The 18,793-nt window shown below is 35.8% G+C and overlaps 1 pseudogene; it reads right to left on the minus strand.

Moving 5' to 3' along the window:
* Positions 1-8,906: 8,906 nt before the first annotated feature.
* LOC149558745 (26S proteasome regulatory subunit S10B homolog B-like) overlaps positions 8,907-18,793 on the minus strand; it is a 32,011-nt pseudogene continuing 22,124 nt past the window's right edge.

Here is an 18,793-nt window from a genome sequence, read left to right on the forward strand (position 1 = left end):
TCTTATGGATACTCATGTTGATTATCGGGGTTCTCTCTACCCATTCTTCTATGGTGGCAACAAAGGATACTTCATCCTTGTCATCTTCCTTGTCACTTTTTGACTCTTCATCAATCATACCATCTTCAGTAATGTAGTACCATTTATTCTCCTTTTCTTTTGACCACTTCTTATTGGAGCTTTTCTAGTTATTTTGTTCTCTTCGATTCCTTGTCTCCTTTCTCACAAGTTTGGGACATCTAGCAGCATAGTGTCCTATCTTTTTTCAATTGAAGAATTTGAAAGGAAGCTTGCCTTTGTACTTCCCTTTTCCTTAGACCATTTTTTTTTCAAACAAAGCATCCAACTCTTCTTCATCTTCTTCTTTAGCATAAAAACTTTCCAACTCCGTGTTTATACATGATTCTCCTTTCTCCAGTAGTATAGTAGTTGGAGAAAATGAATCTTTGAATGTTTTCTCAACCCTTGGTGGTTGACTAATCTCAAAGTTTCTCGATTCAAATGCAGTGAATTTTCCTATCAACGTATCAAGTGATACATCTATATTTTCTATTTTTCTCGTCTCTTGAATGGATGACACTCTCATCACATATTTGGGCAACAAGGTTCTCAACATCTTTCTAATACACTCATTTTCTATGATTACTCCACCACATGCTCTAATGGCTAGCATGATGTCTTTTACTTGCTTTCCATAGGTTTTAATCTCTTCACCTCCCTACATTCTCATGTCATCAAACTTTCCTCATGGGATTTCATCTTTATCCCTCATGACATGCTTGTCTTCTCCATGGATGACCTTCAATTTTTCCCACATCTAGCAGGTTGTCTCCAACTCCTCAACACATTTTTATTCAGAGTATGACAAGGTGATTTCTATGGCATCTACTATACTCATGTGTATCTCCTTTCTTTCAATTCATCTAGAGTAAGTGACCTTGTGGTTAAACATATTTGACATCTATGTGGGTCTAGTAACCATCTCCAAGACTCTTCAAATGTAGATACATCTTTCTACACCATAAGCTATAATTTTCCTTAGATAAATTTGGTGCCTCTCTTCTCAATATCTTGATCTTTTTGCTTAAGTTGTGAGGATCTTTTCTCATCAGGAATTAGGTTGTGATAGTAATTGTTGGTCCCAACTACATGCATGTATACTTAGAGGGGGCATGAGTCAATATACCTACTAAGTTTATCTTTTATTTTTAGACACACCTCCTATGTACGGGTTTGTGCAAGCTACAACTCAACTAGTCAGGTCCAAGAAAGAAAGCACATCGCATGAAAATAGCAACACATAACACAATATTTATCTCATAGAAAATTGGATAGGGTAAAAACCACAATGTTTGAGTTGATCATCACAAGTTTGCAATCTTTTGAAGCATGTTGGTTAAGAGTGTACCCTTGTTAAAGGATTACAAAAACACTATGAGGTATCACCCTATTAGAGGATTTCAATAGGACCTATTAGGATTTTTCCCTATTAAGAGAATCCTAGTTAAATGACTTTAGAACACAAGTTAATGTGTCACCCTACTAGGGGATTTGTACAAAGAACCTACTAGGGTTCATCCTCATTGATATTTATTGTTGCAAAGGTAAGTAAACTATAGGGAAGCGATCTAGCAAATTAGCTATTGAACTTAGCTTGGCATAGGTCCCTAGTTGGTTCTCTTGATCAATCTATAACTATATTTTTCCTTTTCTTGGCTCTAAAAACTTCAGACTTTTATCACTAGTGCACTTGGCTCTTCTGGCTCTTGCACACAATGTCCTTATGTGGTTCTATCTTGGAAGCCTCTCTTATGCTTTCCTTAGTACAAAAGCCCTTCAAAGGATAACCTCTCTTAACACCCTTTTCCTCTTTGAAATTCCTCTTAACTAGGCTCTCTCTGGCTCTGTGGCTAATCACTTGGCATTCTAACATTTTCTCTTTTGATTAGAGTCTTCTTTTATACTTCCCTTTCAACTTCACTTAGAAGCCTCAAATTATGAATTCAAAATTCAAACTCTCACCCTAGTGTTATCTTAGCTTCATGTTGCAATAGTGTGATGCTCCTATCAAATGTGGCATGGTTGTATAGAGGTCACAGGTGTCATATGCCTTCAATGGTTTCCCTTAGTTAGGAAGAATTCAAATTCAAATTCTTCTAGTTGTTCCTCAGTCTCTATTCCCATCACCATTAAATGTGATGTAGACTGCACTCTTACCCTTTACATGACTGAGCAGTCATGAGTTTCTTTCTTGATGTTCATCATGATATCTGTCATGTCCCCATATTTATAAGTTTTAATAATACATTAAATTAATAATAAATTATATTATAATATAATTTATTATTATATTTTATAAACATAATAAACAAGTTAGTAACACATAGTATATATTGATCAATATAATCATAACATCTATTATATATGATCATAATATAGTTACACTATAATAAATGATAATTAGTTTGATAAAACTAATTATTATATATTTAATAAATAATAATTATATTCAAAGTTATATTAATTAAATATTTAATAACAATAAATAATAAATATATTCATATGTAATAATGAAAATATAAGTCAATCAAATATATAAATATGCTAATCATCTTATTTAAAAGGGATGTGACCTTTCTTGAAATGGTAGGCCCGCCCTATTTAAATGGGTTGGGTGAATGGAGTAGAGGAATATGAAAAAACAAGAAAAGAAAATCATATGAACACAATGACTTATAAGAGGCAATAATTATGGAAACATATGAGACTTAGGAAAATCATATTCAAAGGGGGTTTTGGCTATTGAGGGACCAAAATGCACTTGCATAATCAATTTGTTTGTATTTTTAAATAAATTAAAATTTATAAAATTATTATACGTAATTTTTAAATTAATTAATAAAAGTGCATTTTGCCCCTTGCATAGACAGTGCCTTCAAAGGGAGGCATGATTTCCTACTCAATAAAGAAAAGGATAGACAAGTACATTGCATGAAAAATAAAGAAGAGGTATATATAAATCTACAATCTATTTTAAGGTATAAGAAAAGGACCATATGACTTTCCATTTAAGATAAGATAAATAAAAGGTATATCTTAATGGTAAGTACAATATGTTATTTTGATTTTATTTCTATATTGAAAATATTATTTTATTTCAAAAAAAAGAAAGAATATATTATAATCATTTTAGAGTGTGTGTGTGTGTGTGTGTGTATATAATTGTTCACTTAGATATAAATGTACATACCTAAGAAATTCTTAAAATAGCATACATCAATGAATATAAATTTGATATTATTTTGTTATCAATAATTGAAGAGATATTTTTAATGAAATTAATGTAAAATCTTATTGAATGAAATATTGATCCAATTTTTTATCATGTCAGTATGATAACCGAGGAACCAAGGATCCCCAGGACGGTTATTGATCCCAATGTGGAGATGTCTTTAAGGTTGGGTTAGGATAAAGGGTAGAATAGTGAAATATATTTTATTATTGTATAAATTCTAACATTGGTTTTGTAGGTATTACTATCCCTTCTAGTTGGGACATTACAATATCCAAGTTGGATCTACTTGCTATCATGTTCATCTGCTTCTATTGGTTAGCCTCTTGTTGCGCATTCAAACTTCACTTAGCATCCTTTGTCTAAGTGGATCACATTTATCTTTTCCTTACTTGGGCTCCCATGTCATTTTCTACTTAGGATTTCTTAGACTTGCACATTGTTGTGCCTTATCGGTTGTGACTTTCTACCCACCCTTATTTCCTTTGTGAGTGTTGCCAGTAATGATAGTTCACCATTAATGACTAAGTCTATCGGTCACTCTCCAACACTTAGGCCAACAAAGACTTCTTTCCAAAATCAAAGCATCTTATGATTCATTGAGTTGCTCAATAAAAGAGAACCCTCTCACCTTCACGTCTACAATCTAATCCAATATAGCTTTGATGAATGTGGTGTCCACTTACAGTTGATTTATCAAATTATTTATCTAATCCATTATGGGGTCCAAAAGTGTATTGAAGAGCTAACCAACTAGGTAGAAAAAGGTGTTATTAGAGATTTGAGACTCTATAAAAAACTAGACCATTACCTTAAGTTAATGTTTATCCAAATTTGGTTTTCTCTATCCATTTGTGAAAAAAATTATTGGAAAACTTGCACAAGCTTGTATCTTTATCAAATTTAGGATCATGAGCGTTGATCCTAGTCATCGTATAATGATCTATTATGGATTAGTCAATTTCCTTGTTTTCCACTTGTTGTTCTACCTTAAGGACAATATGTCATATTTTCTTGTCTTTGACCATTTTAGTGGTGGTCTTAAATTTATTGGTCTTGGAAGGGGCTCGAATCTATTTAAAAAGTTCTATGGCCATATCTTTTGAAGGACAAACATTTTCCTTTCTTTTTCCTTTTGTCCTCTATATTACCTTGCAACTACATGGGAGTTTCCAACACTCAAGATGCAAAAATCATCTATCATCATGAGATAAGGTAAGAACTCTATTCAAAGGAAGAGTTGTAGTTTTGGATGAGAATGGGAACTTAGTATGTCTTCCCACTTGTTGTTGAGAATTCAATGCTACTTCTTTTCCATTAAATATCCCTAGATGTATAGATGTTGATGCATTTGAACCATCTTGGTCCACTAGCCAAGTTTTCTCTACTTAGTTTCCTATCTAGGTGATCTTCACTTTTCTATGTTGAGCACTATCTCTTTGATCTAGGGGCTCATTGTAAATCGTGAGATCAATATCAAGAACATGTCCTTCCTAGAAAGTTGGATGAATTGCTCTACGTTTTTTTAGAGGTTCCCTATCACCTTCTCTTCCTAATGTTCTAGATAAATTGATGAAATTTATATTGGGGGTAGGAGTTACCTAGAAAAATTGTGTAGTTCATATTCTAGTATGAAAGATGGAGTGCCTAAACTAGTAGTGTTATGAGTTCCCCCTCTTACTTTTTCCAATCATTTTTGCATTTTTCTAAGAATTGGAGTTGTCCTTACATTAATGTCATCTAACTTTGGTGCTTCTCAATTAATAGGCTGCACATGATTGTCTTGTACCCTAGTGTAATACCTTGGGTCTATAACATTTGAAACAACCTATTGAATCCCTTAGACAAGTGGTCCCATAATAGTGGGTTGCCTCTTTTTTTCCAACTTTGACACTGAAATGAATATTCTCCAAAAAATTGCATTCATACACCTATTGCTAATAAATTCATTAGGTATTTGAAGATAATATAAACTAGTGATTTTAACATTTTGTGTTTAGACTCTAAATAAAATTTTCCATAACTTTTTGGAATTGATGTGAATCTATTCTTTCATCTCCTTCAAAAACTAAATTTTAATTTTAAAATATCATTTTTAAGAACTAACATTTACTTTGTATTTCACAACTTTTTATCTCAAAGAGGTAAAAAGTGATTCTTTTTAATTTAGATTCATAACACTGAAATCTAGTAATTTCAAATAGTCTCATTTTATTACGAGAAATAATTTATATTTTAAGTATTCATGTAAAGCTAATTATAATTTAGATATAGTTTTATTTCATAATAAATAAGTTGCTCTCTATTTATCAAAATTATTTTTTTCCTTTTTTTGTTAGAAAGAGGATATCAATGCATAGTGCCTAGATATTATGTTATTTTTTCCTAGTTAACATTTTTTTCTAAAGCATTGAGCACAGAAGTTGATATATTGTATGTTTAGTAAAACTACAATATATATATATATATTAATTTATTTATTTATTGAAAAGATTTTTTTGATTGGTATTATATGTTGCATCTAGGTTTTCAATTGATTTCATTTGATCCCACAAAAGCGAAAGTCAATGTGATTTTTTTTAAATATTTTGATATGTGCTCAAAGAGACTCTATTATAGATATGACTAAGGAGTAGAGAGTTTATACCTTTTTTAATCTAAGATGCATTCATCAACCATTTTTAATTAGTTCCTTCAAATTGTACCTTTCGAGACTTAAATCGTCATAATTCCCTAAAAATATGTAATTTGAGAAAAATGAGGATGTTAAAAAAAGTGTAACTCACTATTGTGGGATCAAATGAAAATCAAATTCTAAATTGAATGCTCTTATACAATTGATGCTCAAATGTGACTAGCCAAGTTCTTATATATTGTGAATGAAGACTTCGATGCCTTAGCTCAAGCTCTGTTTCCATCTTTGACATTGACAAAATGACTACAAGATTCATTAACAAAGCTTTTGTTAAGAAGAAACTAATTGTCCTTGGAATGCAATTAATGCTTGTCTTCTCAACATGAGTGCTTATCTACTTTTTGAAACATTGGGGCATATCACACTCTTTTGAATTTATTCTTTTTTTAGAACCTTTAGAAAGGATGGAAGTGGACAAAAATCCAAGACAATTATGTTGTTTTCATCTTATTCCTTATGCTTTTTAGGTTCCATTTTAGGTAGCGGACTCTAATGATAAATCTAGAAATTCCTTCTTATTCTACTATCTTCTTTCTTTTGCTCAAACAAAAAATGTCTTCCTTTGATTTGCTTTTTGTGGTCTTAACTTCAAGTTCCAACAATACTTATAGAAAACTCAAGTATCTTTGCTTCTTCTAGTTCCATCTATTTCTTCTTATATGACTAACTTATTTTTAAATGATTTGTTCCTAGTCTTCTTTCAGACTTCAGAAGCCTTATTGAAACTCTTTGATGATAACATCCTTCTTTATTTTGAAGTTCCATTTTCTCCTTAGGTCACAATGATTCTTTTGGAACAAAGCTTTCTTCTCACACTCGTTTCTTTCAGTAATCTTTAAACTGCTCTCAACTTACTTCCACTTTCCTATTTAGATTTTGATAGTAGTCCAAGAAGTAGGTTCTCCTTCTAAATAAGCATTCCTTTGTAAACTATTTCTCTCTTCTCCAATTTTTCACTAACTCCACTTTTTGCTTTTGATTACAAAGGTAGTTTTGCAAGGGCTCGTTAATACAAAAACTTGAATTATGAAGAACAAAATGCAATTGACTTGACTGACCAAAGACAAGACTTGACCAAAGAGACAAAGAAAGATGAGGAAAGATAGTTCTGAATAAAAGTCAAGATTTACATGACAATTCTTTAACGACGCCTAAATCCCAAATTTCTAATAAGAATGAAAATATGTCCAAGGCCAAAAAAAATTCAAAAATAGTAAGATTTGACTTAGACCATTTTTACCATAAATGTCCAAAATCGGACAACCAAATGATAGAGGTAGAAACATGCCCTTGGCTAAATAGCCGAACAAATGCACCTGAAGTGACAGTTTTTTGAATTTATTAATTAATTTACAAATCAGAGAACCATGGCTGTGTGACTTTTAAATTAATTAATAAATTCAAATAACTGTCACATCGGATGCATATTTTCGGCTGCATAGACATCGCCTAGAAACATTAGAAATGTACTTTTCTATTAACTGTAGAAGAGACCTGGTTATCAAAAAGAAAAAGAATATTAAATTAAATTAAATAAATGAATGATACGCCGGCATCATATTCGATAGGCAAGCTGTATGATTCAAATGAATCATTAATCATAGAGGTTGGGACTGAGCCAAATTTCAAAAGCAGAATATATGCACACCGTCATCTCAAACTATTGAAGCAATATGCTTACGCATGCCATAAACTCAACTCGTTATTCAAGTTAAATCCACGATAGACAAAAGCCAGCCAGAGACTGATTCAAATAATGAATTTTCAGAAGTTGAAGATGAATATGTGCAGAAAGTCAGGAATGGATTGTTAGTCAAATGGTTTTATCAGGTAGAGTAGTTAGGCATATCCGTTAATGAATATAAGTAGAGATCCTATGTCTTGATATTTTGAACTGTAACAGATCAAGATCAAATCTTGTTTCCTTCTTTCCTCAATATCAATTCAAGCCAATGGGAACATATTACGATGGATTCTTCAGTGATCTTGATCTTTATAGTAAGATTGATTCCTCAGTCATCACTAGCCACAATGTTTCACATAACAATGTTTGTGAAATGGGTATAATCCTTAATGAAGACGTGCAATATGATACTTCAGAATCTTTCTCCAGTTTTACTTCCAGTGAAAACTTGCTGGAATCGTCTGTCAGTTTCCAAAATTGTGAATATGGACAGACCTCCCTTGTCCCATACAGAAAAACCAACCGAAATAAAAAAGTGGGTTCAATAAAAAATGGGCAGAATTTGCACAAGAGATGTTTCGCCCTTTTGAGCAAAATACACGAAAAGAGAGGATCAACGAGGCAGATAGCAATGCCAATTAGTACCCCTAAAAAGACAAGATCGGTTAAGCGTATGATAGCCGAGCGGGGAAGGAGAACCAGACAAAAATAGCATTTCTCAAATTTTCACTCTCTTCTGCCAAGAAATTCCAATGTATGATTTTATATATGGTTTTATCTCTTTTCTTTCTTTTCAACCATTGCATATCGGTTTTGTGAAGCAAACTGGACCAATTCAGATTTTTTCTAATGATCAAACCATTTCAGAAGGGTTAGATTTTTTCTCATTTTCTTGTAAAGGAGAGGGGGGGTTGATTTTTAATATTGATCAAACCATGCACGAATAGTTTTGACTCGTAAATGTTTTGTGAACAGACTAATAGGAATTCCATATTGATAAACACCATAAGCTATTTGAGGGCGTTGAAGCTTCGCGTTGCTGAGCTGGAACAACAGTGTCAAATTTTCAGACAAAGGGCCAGTCTTAAACGTCATTCATTAAGTAAGAAATTAAGCTTGAAAAATAAGTCAATTTTTTTTTTGATGAATAGTTACTTTTTCTATTAATAAAATATACTCAATTTACAATTCACAAAAAAAGGGCTGGGGGATACAAGATCACCCCGCAAAAAAATTCAAACGGCCGTAACTGGAATAAGAAACTATTCATCAAAAAAATATTTAAAAAATAAGGCAACCTCAGGTTGCCAAAGCAGTGCCAGCCGAGGGTGGTGGATCATCTTTATCTTGAAAACCCCAATCATCTTTAGGATTGGGGGGCGAGCTAGGAATAGTCCAACCATCATCACTAGAAGCAGCAACAATGGCAGCCTCTGCATCTTTAACCTCTGGCTCTGGAGAAGAAATCGTCAGGTCCAGGTGAAGCCACTTCCCTGAGTGCGCATGATAGGAACCAGGAGGAGGAGCTAGGGACCAACTAGAACCACCATGGGGTGGGGAAGCTGAGCAGCGCCTCCATCCAGCGTCACCACCACTAGGAGAGCGGTGGCGGAAAGCCTGGTAGTGTAGGGTGTACGAGTGGTGGCCAAAGGAGTGACGCCAAGGATGGCAGCTGCGGGGCATCGAGGTCTCCGCTGAGGCATCTGGAGGAACTTTGGCAACAGTACAAGGGGCATTGCCCTAGTGATTGAGTAGCTCTTGCAGGTGAGCAACTTCGAGTGCAACTTTATTAGCTTGCACCTGTATCTGCATTATTACATTATTACAAATGCATGCCTTAGTATACATAGCAATGTTAACATCCAGAAAATTGTGTGAAAAGAACAGCATTCCTATCTTTCCACAGAGAAAACAAGATCTCTAGCCTGAAGGTATGCCAAATTTGGGTGGACTTCTGAGGAAATCTGGGAGAGTCACCTAGTAAAATTATATGCCAAGAGAAAAACTCAGGTGTGAATGGCTTGAAGAAATCATGAATCCAGTGCCAATAATTCTGAGCACACTTGCAAAATCAAAAAATATGCAAGAAAGACTCTGGTTGTCCACAAAAGTGGCATCTAGGGTCAGGAACCCCAATGTGTTTGAGCCGAGGCCCCAGGGGAAGACCTTGGAAGGCCAAGCACCAAGCTAAATGCACAATCTTGGGTTCAGTTATAGAATTCCATATGGTGTCAAAGCGTTTTCTCCATTGAGAAAGGGAAGCTTGCAAATGCCATTTGTGGTTTAGCATATCCACCATGGGAAGATGAGGTGAAAGCCATCTATAGCCCAAACTTGGCTTGTAATTAGAAAAAGGAGTGGTAGGAAACCACCTCCAATCAAGCCACCAAGGGTGAACAGACTAAATCCCCACTTTATGAACTAAGTGAACAAGGATGGAAGAAAGCAAAAGGTCAAAAGTCTATCTGTCTGAATGGACAAAGTGGTACTGTACTTGTATATCTTTCCAAGTCCTAAAATTCATGGTGATCCATGAAAAGAGGTCCTTTGGAGTTCTGATACCACATTTGAAAAAATGCAGAGCACTAGCCCCTTGAGCCTTGGTGAGGGGAGTACCCTGAATGGTGAACAGGGGAGACCACCATATGTTATGTTGATTCAAGGAGAGGCCATTGCGGAATTCATCTCCAGCCCATCGAAGCCAGGGCTTAACAGCCTCCCAGGATTTCCAAATGCTCTTGATGACAAAGGAGCCCTGAATGACCACGGGCTCATGCATAATGAGAAGGGTTTGGAAACCAATCCCCTTCCAAGCAGGTCTATTGACAAGGAAGCTAGAAGAAATGCAATGCCGAACCAGAATCATCCAAGATTCATCTCTTGAGAGAGCCTTAATAATCCATTTTGCACAGAGAGCAAGGTCTTGTCTCTGAGTGGAAAGCAAGCCAAGACCACTGGACTCTCTTGGGAGACAACAGAAGTCCCAAGCCACTCTGTGAAAGCCATGGTGATCAGAAACAAAGGCCCAGAGAAAATCCCTGAGCAATCTTTCTAGCTTCATGTAAGAGGCTTTGGATGGAGCCCAGCAAGATGAGTAATAAACATGAGTGGCTGCAAAAATCTTAGAGAAAATCTAAAATTTTCCTGTGAGGGAGAGCGGCTTTGTGATCTAGTAGTCGAGCTTTTTGCTAATCTTAGCCAACACAGCATTCCAAAGTTCCACAGGCGATGCCTAGAATGCAAAAGGAATGCCAAGAAAGCAGAAGATTTCTCTGTGAGCAATCCATTTCTACTCAAACTGGCTAAGCTTAGGTGGAGCTGGTAGAAAGGACTAGCAGAAGCAAAGCATTTTATGTCATTGAATAGCAGAACCAGAAGCTTGACAAAAGGTGTCCAGGAAACTTAAAGCATTATTGATGTTTTCTTCATCCTCTAAAAGAGTGAGAAAATAATCATTAGCAAAGTGTCCATTGACTAATTGGGAAGATGATTCAGGCAAGGAAATGCCACGAACCAGTCCTGAGGACACAGAATGCACAAGTAAATAACCAAAACCTTCTGTAGCAAGGACATAAAGCGTAGGAGCTAGTGGACAACCTTATCTGATGGAATGAAAAAGACCAAAAGCCTATGATTATGAATTGTTGATGGTAATGCAAGCATTAGCATCCCCAAAGAACATCTCCACAAACTAGAGGAAGTTGGGGCCAAAAGCCAGAGCCTAGAGCATAGCCAAGATGAAGGGACATTCAATGCGATCATAGGCTTTAGCAAAATCTATCTTTAAAAAGATGGCCTTCTAATTGGACTTGCAAGCCCATTCCATTCCCTCCCAAACAACAATGATGTTGTTAAGAATATATCTAGACTTGATGAATCTAGTTTTCTCTAGTCGCACAATTAAGGAAAACATGTGCCTGATTTAGAGAGAGAGAGCCTTGGCAATGATCTTGTATGACACATTCAAAGGGGTAATGGGTCTCCAATTGCATAGATCCTCTAGATCACCAACTTTAGGTATGAATTTGATATTTCCTTTGTTTATAATGGCTCCTAAGCTTTTAGAGTGATAGGCTTCAAGATAAACTTTGTGTAGGTCAGGACCTATATGCTCCTAGAAGTGTTTGTAGAATTCACAAGGGAACCCATCACGCCCAAGGGACTTGTCATCTGCCATGGATTAGACCGCCTCTTTAAGGTCACAAAGAGAAAGAAGTTGCTCACAGAAAGCACGTTGCTCAGCTGCTAGATGGTTTGGAGTAATAGGAATACACTTTCTGCTACCTCTTGAGCAACAGAATTTCCCTACGAAGCAAACATGTTCTCATAGTGATGAACAAATGCTTGCAGGATGGCAGGGAGACTAGATAGAACAACATTTCCTTGTTTGATTTGTGTAATCCCAACATTGGTATGATGAGCGCGAAGAGCCTGAAAAAACTCCTTCAAGGCTTTTTGCCAACCTCCAACCAGTGGAGATGGACTTTGATTTGGGCTCCCTGCGCAACATAATTATCAGCAATTTGCTTGTCATGAAAAAGCTTGGCAAGTTGAATTTGCAAGTCCACATCAAAGGGATTGAGGGTGAGGGCCTTAGAGGCTTTTTTGAGGTCAAGCGTACTGACTTCATAGGATTGTTTGCGGAACATAGCCAATTGTTGCCCATAAATGTGCAAGAACCAAGCAGTTCTAGTAATGGCATCATTCCACCATTGAATCCAACCCCTTTGTGAATGCAGACGTAGCTCCAAGTTCCAAACACATAGGATGTACGAAATGGTGGAAGCATGCATCAGCATAGATGTGTTGAGGAAGAACTGAAACTTGGCCACCTTTGGGATAGTTGTTTTCCGAGAAATGACAAAATAGATAGGGTAGTGGTTAAATAATGTCACATCTAGTAGGGGAATGACAGGAAAATCTCGATCTTCAGAAAAAGAGAAAAAAATTGCTAGTGATAATAGCACAATCAAGGCATTTTAATATGTGGTCAAAGCCAGCTTGAAAGTTGGACCAAGTGTGCCAAACCCCACTATCCTGGCAGCAGTCGGTATTGGGATCAAAAAGGCCCAATTTATTGTGAATGTAATACCAGGCTTGTCTTTCCCCAACTGTCCAATGAAAAGGTAGAATGGTGTCTTTGTCAAAGGCCACTTCAACCATATTAAAGTCCCCACACATAACCCAAGTAGCTGGAGGCAAGTTGTCAGCCAGCCAGGCCCACATCTAGGATCTTTTCGCAGCATCATTGGAAGCATAAACATTAATGACTCCAAAAGAATGATTGTTAATGGAAAGCAAAAGCCAAATAATTCTATTCGTGGGGTCAGAACTATGCGAAATAATAGAAAAATGAAGGCAAGGTGACAAGAGAGTAACTACACCACCTTGGCCAGCTTCGTGTTGGGAAGAACATATCACACCATCCTACCAAATTACGTGGCATGTCAAAGCAAGCATGAAACCAAAAATTTTAACTTCTTGCAGACAAAGAAAATCTAAATTACCAAGTCTATGACGGACATCCCGAACATAGTACTTTCTAGGGAGGTCTATGAGACCTCACACATTCCATGATAGGAAGTTCATGAGAACTCTTCCATATCATCTTTGTCCTCAAAAGAGGAGTAGCTATTCTGCAAGAAGGTAGAAACATGGTTGAAGTTTGACAGAAAATCCTCTAGACTTATAGCTTGATGTTTCACCTTTGGTATCTCTACACGTCCAGGAGGACTGTGAGAACGTCGTGTTGTTGGTGGAGCTATGGAGGAGGCAACAAGAGGAGTTCACACCCCAGCCAAGGGAGAAACCCTGGTGGCTACCTTAATACCCTGCGAACCAGTAGGGTTTGAAACCTATAAAACTCTAGAAGCAAGTCCTTTGTCCACCGCTCCTCTAGGGATAGGAGGAACCATGGCGACCACAGCATAGGATTTCTTGGGTGGAAAGGGATTCAAGGGAGCCTTGCCCTTACACCCAACAATAACCCATTCTTCTTTTTTCCCTTCGGCCTATTTGACAGGCACCTCTTTAGGCATGGGCTTGACCCTAGGCGTAGCCAAAGGGTAGTCCTTGATCTTCTGTTTCACAGACTAGCACCTATAACACGTGTTGGGGAGGTTCAAGTAAAGAACCTTCTGAGAGAAGGTTTTGTTCCCAATCTAAATTTTTACAGAATCCTTGAGATCCTTGGAAAGATCCACCTCTATGCAAATGCGTCGTTGCAGGTAGGCATTGAAGAATTTCTCAGGCTCTTTGGTGACAATGTTGCCAAGGGCTTTGGCAATGGACTCAATGAAAGGCTAGCAAGGCAGGGGTAGACCTGGGAACTCGACCCATACAGGAACCCTAAGCTTTTTATCATCCAAGATTGTGACGTCTCGTGACCATTTTTGAAAAACAAGCAAGGAAGAACACACAAACCATGATCCGTTGTTAAAGATCGCATCTACCTGTAAGGGGTTAGCGAAGCGAAATTAAAAAAAAAATCTTTGGTAAGGTTTTGCAGAACGTTAAGGTGGACTCCATGAGGAGTCCAACTTTTGTTAACCCATTCTTAGAGCATAGCTTCAAGAGGAGTCCTACCCACAAAATAACCTATTAAGGTGTGTCATTCTAACCAATCACATGCAGCATCAAATTCTTGCAAAGGAAGGATAATTTTAGGATTACCTCATGAAAAACCTTCGGGACAAACTTGCACAGATGTTTGTTCTGTGGAGGCGCCATGGCAAATTGAAGTATCAACGTGAACACCAAAAACAACTAGTTTACCACTGGCCATAGCCATTATATCCTAGCCTTAAAAACTCTCGCAATCAATGCGGTGTGACAAGTGGAACTAACAGAGGGAAAGTTCAGATGAAAAGTCATACACAAAAAACTAAAAGATCGCATGAAGCAAGAAACCCTAACAGAGCAAGAAAACCTCTCCCAATAAGTCAATTTTAACTATTTAATACTTTTAGTTTAGAAATCAAGTCGTCATATGTGATATTTAAGCCGTTCCAAGAGAAACAAAATTAAAATAATTCAATTTCACTTAAAAGAACTGTTCTCGTGATAACTACCATTTAATTTTTTATGGAAAAGATTTAAACTAATCTAACCCATCGTGTCTTTTGACCATAGTACTACAGATTTCAATTATCAAGCAATGATATTCACCAACATTGAAGGCCAATCAGAAAAATCATTTGATATTTCCAATTGAGCTCTCCTAATAATTCTACTACCCTAGTTATGGATTATGTTTTCATTTAAATCTTGTTTCAATTTTGAATATTAATCAATTCTTGATTCCTTGAATGTGATTTTTCCGTGCTCTTATGTGAACTTTTCAATATTCATGGAGAAATGATAGTTTGAATTTCTTTTTTCTTTTAATGGCACAACATGAGGAATGAAGGGGTTGAAAATAGACATACAGTCTGACGGTCACTCCTTCTCTATGTATGACAGTTTGCTAATGAAATGCTTTCATTTAATATTTTAAGAAAAACATAACTCTTTAAAAATAATAAAATAGTGTATGTGTCTTCCAATATTATTATTTCTTTATTATTTGGAATCTAATTTCGAAAGAAGAAAAGTTTGGCTTTTTCTAATAGCAATATTTTATCTACCCTTGAGTTTTTCTATAAAATTTTTTGAAAAAGTCTAAGTTGCATATTGATGCTAATTCCCCTCTCAATCTAAACTCTTAATAAATGCACACTTTCAAGTACATTAAATCAATCAAATCAAGCTTAAATTTTGTATTCAAGGAACAATGCATTCAAACAAACATACAGCTTTATTACAAAAATGATAAACTATATTTTATTTCTCTTTGAAGAAATTATGTACTAGTATGTCGTGAGGCTTCAATTTTTCATATCAACCTTTGTGTAAGATTCCATGCCAAGGTTTCCATACTTCAATTACATTACTAGATTAGCCTATTTTTTTAAGGACATGCACTCTTTTCCATTCTCGTAGTTGTTTTGGAGGTAGGAATACTAACACAAGATTTTACTTAGGCCAACTCCTATACAATGCAACCATTTTTTGTATGTTTCAATTGTTTAGGTATAAATGATGCATGAGCATCCTAGGTTGCCTTGTTATCCTGCTCATTTTGTTCATTTTGCATGTTGATGTCAAGTTACTATAGCTCTAGTGTACGCCAAGTGATCTTCATTCACCAAGTTACCTAGTGTATGCCAAATGACTCTTCATTCACCAAGTTACCCAGTGTACGCCAAGTGACTCTTCATTTGCCAAGTTACCTAGTGTACGCCAAGTGACTCTTCATTTTCCATGTTACCCAGTGTATGCCAAGTGACTCTTCATTTGCTAAGTTACCCAATATATGCCAAATGACTCTTCATTCACCAAGTTACCCAGTGTATGCCAAGTGCCTCTTCATTAACTGAGATACCCAATGTACGCCAAGTGACTCTTCATTAACTGATTTACCCAGTGTATACCAAGTGACTCTTCATTTGCCAAGTTACCCAGTATAAGCTAAGTGACTCTTCATTAACCAAGTTACCCAGTGTACGCCAAGTGACTCTTCATTAACCGAATTACCTAGTGTATGCCAAGTGACTCTTCATTCGTCGAGTTACCCAGTGTATGCAAAGTGACTCTTCATTCACCAAGTTATCCAGTGTATGCCAAGTGACTCTTCATTCATCGAGTTACTCAGTGTATGCCAAGTGACTCTTCATTCGCTGATTTATCCAGTGTATGCCAAGTGACTCTTCCACTACTACATCTGAGGCCATTTTTTGACCATTATTGGTCAAAATTTTGACCCAATTTTTTACCAAACTTTGACCAAATTCAACCAACTCATTGGTCGGAAATTTTTTGGTCAAAATTTTGACCAATACTTTGGTCGAAAAACTCCCATAGCCATAGTGCAAGTTTTTCCTAGAATTGGTTGAAATTTCGACCAATGAAGATACAAATTTTGACCAATAAAAGTAGAAATTTTGACCAATGTAGGTAAAAAAATTGACCAAGAAAGGTGGAAGTTTTGACCAATAAAGGTAAAAATTTTGACCATTGAAGGTAGATAATGTTGACCAAGAAAGGTAGAAATTTCGACCAATGATGGTAGAAAATGTTGACCAAGAAAGGTAGAAATTTTGACCAATGAAGGTCAAAAATTTTGAACAATGAAGGTAGAAATTTCGACCAATGAAGGTAGAAATTTCTACCAATGCTTGGGTGTAAATTTTTTTTCAAGCATTCTATAAAATAGTTCACATGCTTTGTGTATGATATGACATTTTACATGCATCTTGCACTCTCTCATCTAGTTGATGATGGATTACAAAGAGTGATCTGAAACGATGACACTAAAAAACACACAATCAAATCCAAAATGAACTTGCATTACAAATGGATTGTGGAAATCTGTTGTTGATTTTGCATGCATGTCTACCAAGACAATCACAACTTAAACATATATAAATATTAGATTTCCACAATCCATTTGTAATGTAAGTTCATTTTGGATTTGATTGTGTGTTTTTTAGCGTCATCGTTTCAGATCACTCTCCATAATCCATCATCAGTCGGATGAGAGAGTGCAGGATGCATGCAAAATGTCATATCATACGCAAGGCATGTGAACTATTTTATAGAATGCCTGAAAAATATTGACAATAACTAATCAAACTATCATAAACACTGACAGTAACTAATATGCTTCTTCATTAATATGCCCGATACAATAAGAAAACTTGGCAACTATGCACAACAAGTTATACACTAAAAGGAAATCATTTAGGAGATACAAAATTTGAACAACCATCTATTAAGATTCTACAATTTGTATCACTTGCCTGAGTCTGACAGTTGAGAATAAGTTCGTCATCCTCCCTACAGTATGTTCCGATGGCCTGCACATCCACAAAAGTTCTAGCATCTCATATTTGTAGAATAAGAATTGTTTGGTAGTGAATGGACATGATTGACAATAAATCATCATATAAAAAGACTCCCATGTGAAGAATGAATAGAAAAGGAAATGAATATGGGTGATAGGGAAGAGAATTCAATAATAGAGGCTTTTAACTTTAGTTATATATAGTCATGATATGGGTAATGCACAACTACCTCCTAGATTCACGTTCCATCCCACTGATGAAGAGCTCATAACACATTATCTCATTAGAAAAGTTTAAGAGAACAATTTCATAGGAAGGGCCATTACTGAAGTGGACCTCAACAAGTGTGAGCCTTAGGGAGGGTTCAATTCCCTCCTTTATTATTTACTGTGTGTATAATCCCGCACACCCATTTGATCTCGAATGATATGTCCTGAATGCTGAGTGTTTGTGCTAAGTGCTCGAAAACCATCCATTTCATGCCTTCATCTATACAAAATGTCTTTCTAGTTTCTTTCTACTCGCATGCCCATTTTATTTCATATGATCTTCTGAAAATTTGTCACTTTAAGCTCTCAACTATTTCCTTTTGATTGATCATCTCATAATTGTTGAATGAGACCTTTAGGATAAGCTATAGGCATCCATCAAAGCATAAAGGATTTTGTCAGACAATGTAGATGAAGTAGTAGCATTTGTCTTGGGAGACATGCTTGCAAAATGGAAGGATAGATAAGTCATGTGAACTGTTTGACAAGATGCCTTAGAAAGCTTAGAATAATACTTATTCTCCTTTATCTAATTTTGCATGTAAGAAATCTGTCTTGTAAAAGGAAATACCAAAAATAGTTCTAATTAAATAAATCACTTATTTTGTCCCTTATATGTTGGTCATATAATTTTTTGGTTTGCAAAGTAAATATATAAACAACAATACTTAAGAATATTGTCAAACATTGAGAAGATTTGAAATTTTTTTTGAGAGCAATGACATGCAAAAGCTACTCATGCTTAGTAAAGATACTATAGGAGAAAATGATTGATTTCCTCCTTCAAGTAGGACAATCTTCCTCACAGTAATCTAAGTAGTGATGTAGAGAGGACAGTGGATATAAATCTTTCCTATAGGACCTATGTGTATGTTCCCTAAGTAACAGAATTGTATTCATTATTATATATTTACATATGCAAAGAAATATACCAATTTATATTTGGGTCAAGTAAACACACTGCATGGA

The sequence above is a fragment of the Cupressus sempervirens genome, chromosome 5, assembly GCF_028749045.1.
Source record: "Cupressus sempervirens isolate cs-2001-9-10 chromosome 5, ASM2874904v1, whole genome shotgun sequence".
NCBI lineage: Eukaryota > Viridiplantae > Streptophyta > Pinopsida > Cupressales > Cupressaceae > Cupressus > Cupressus sempervirens.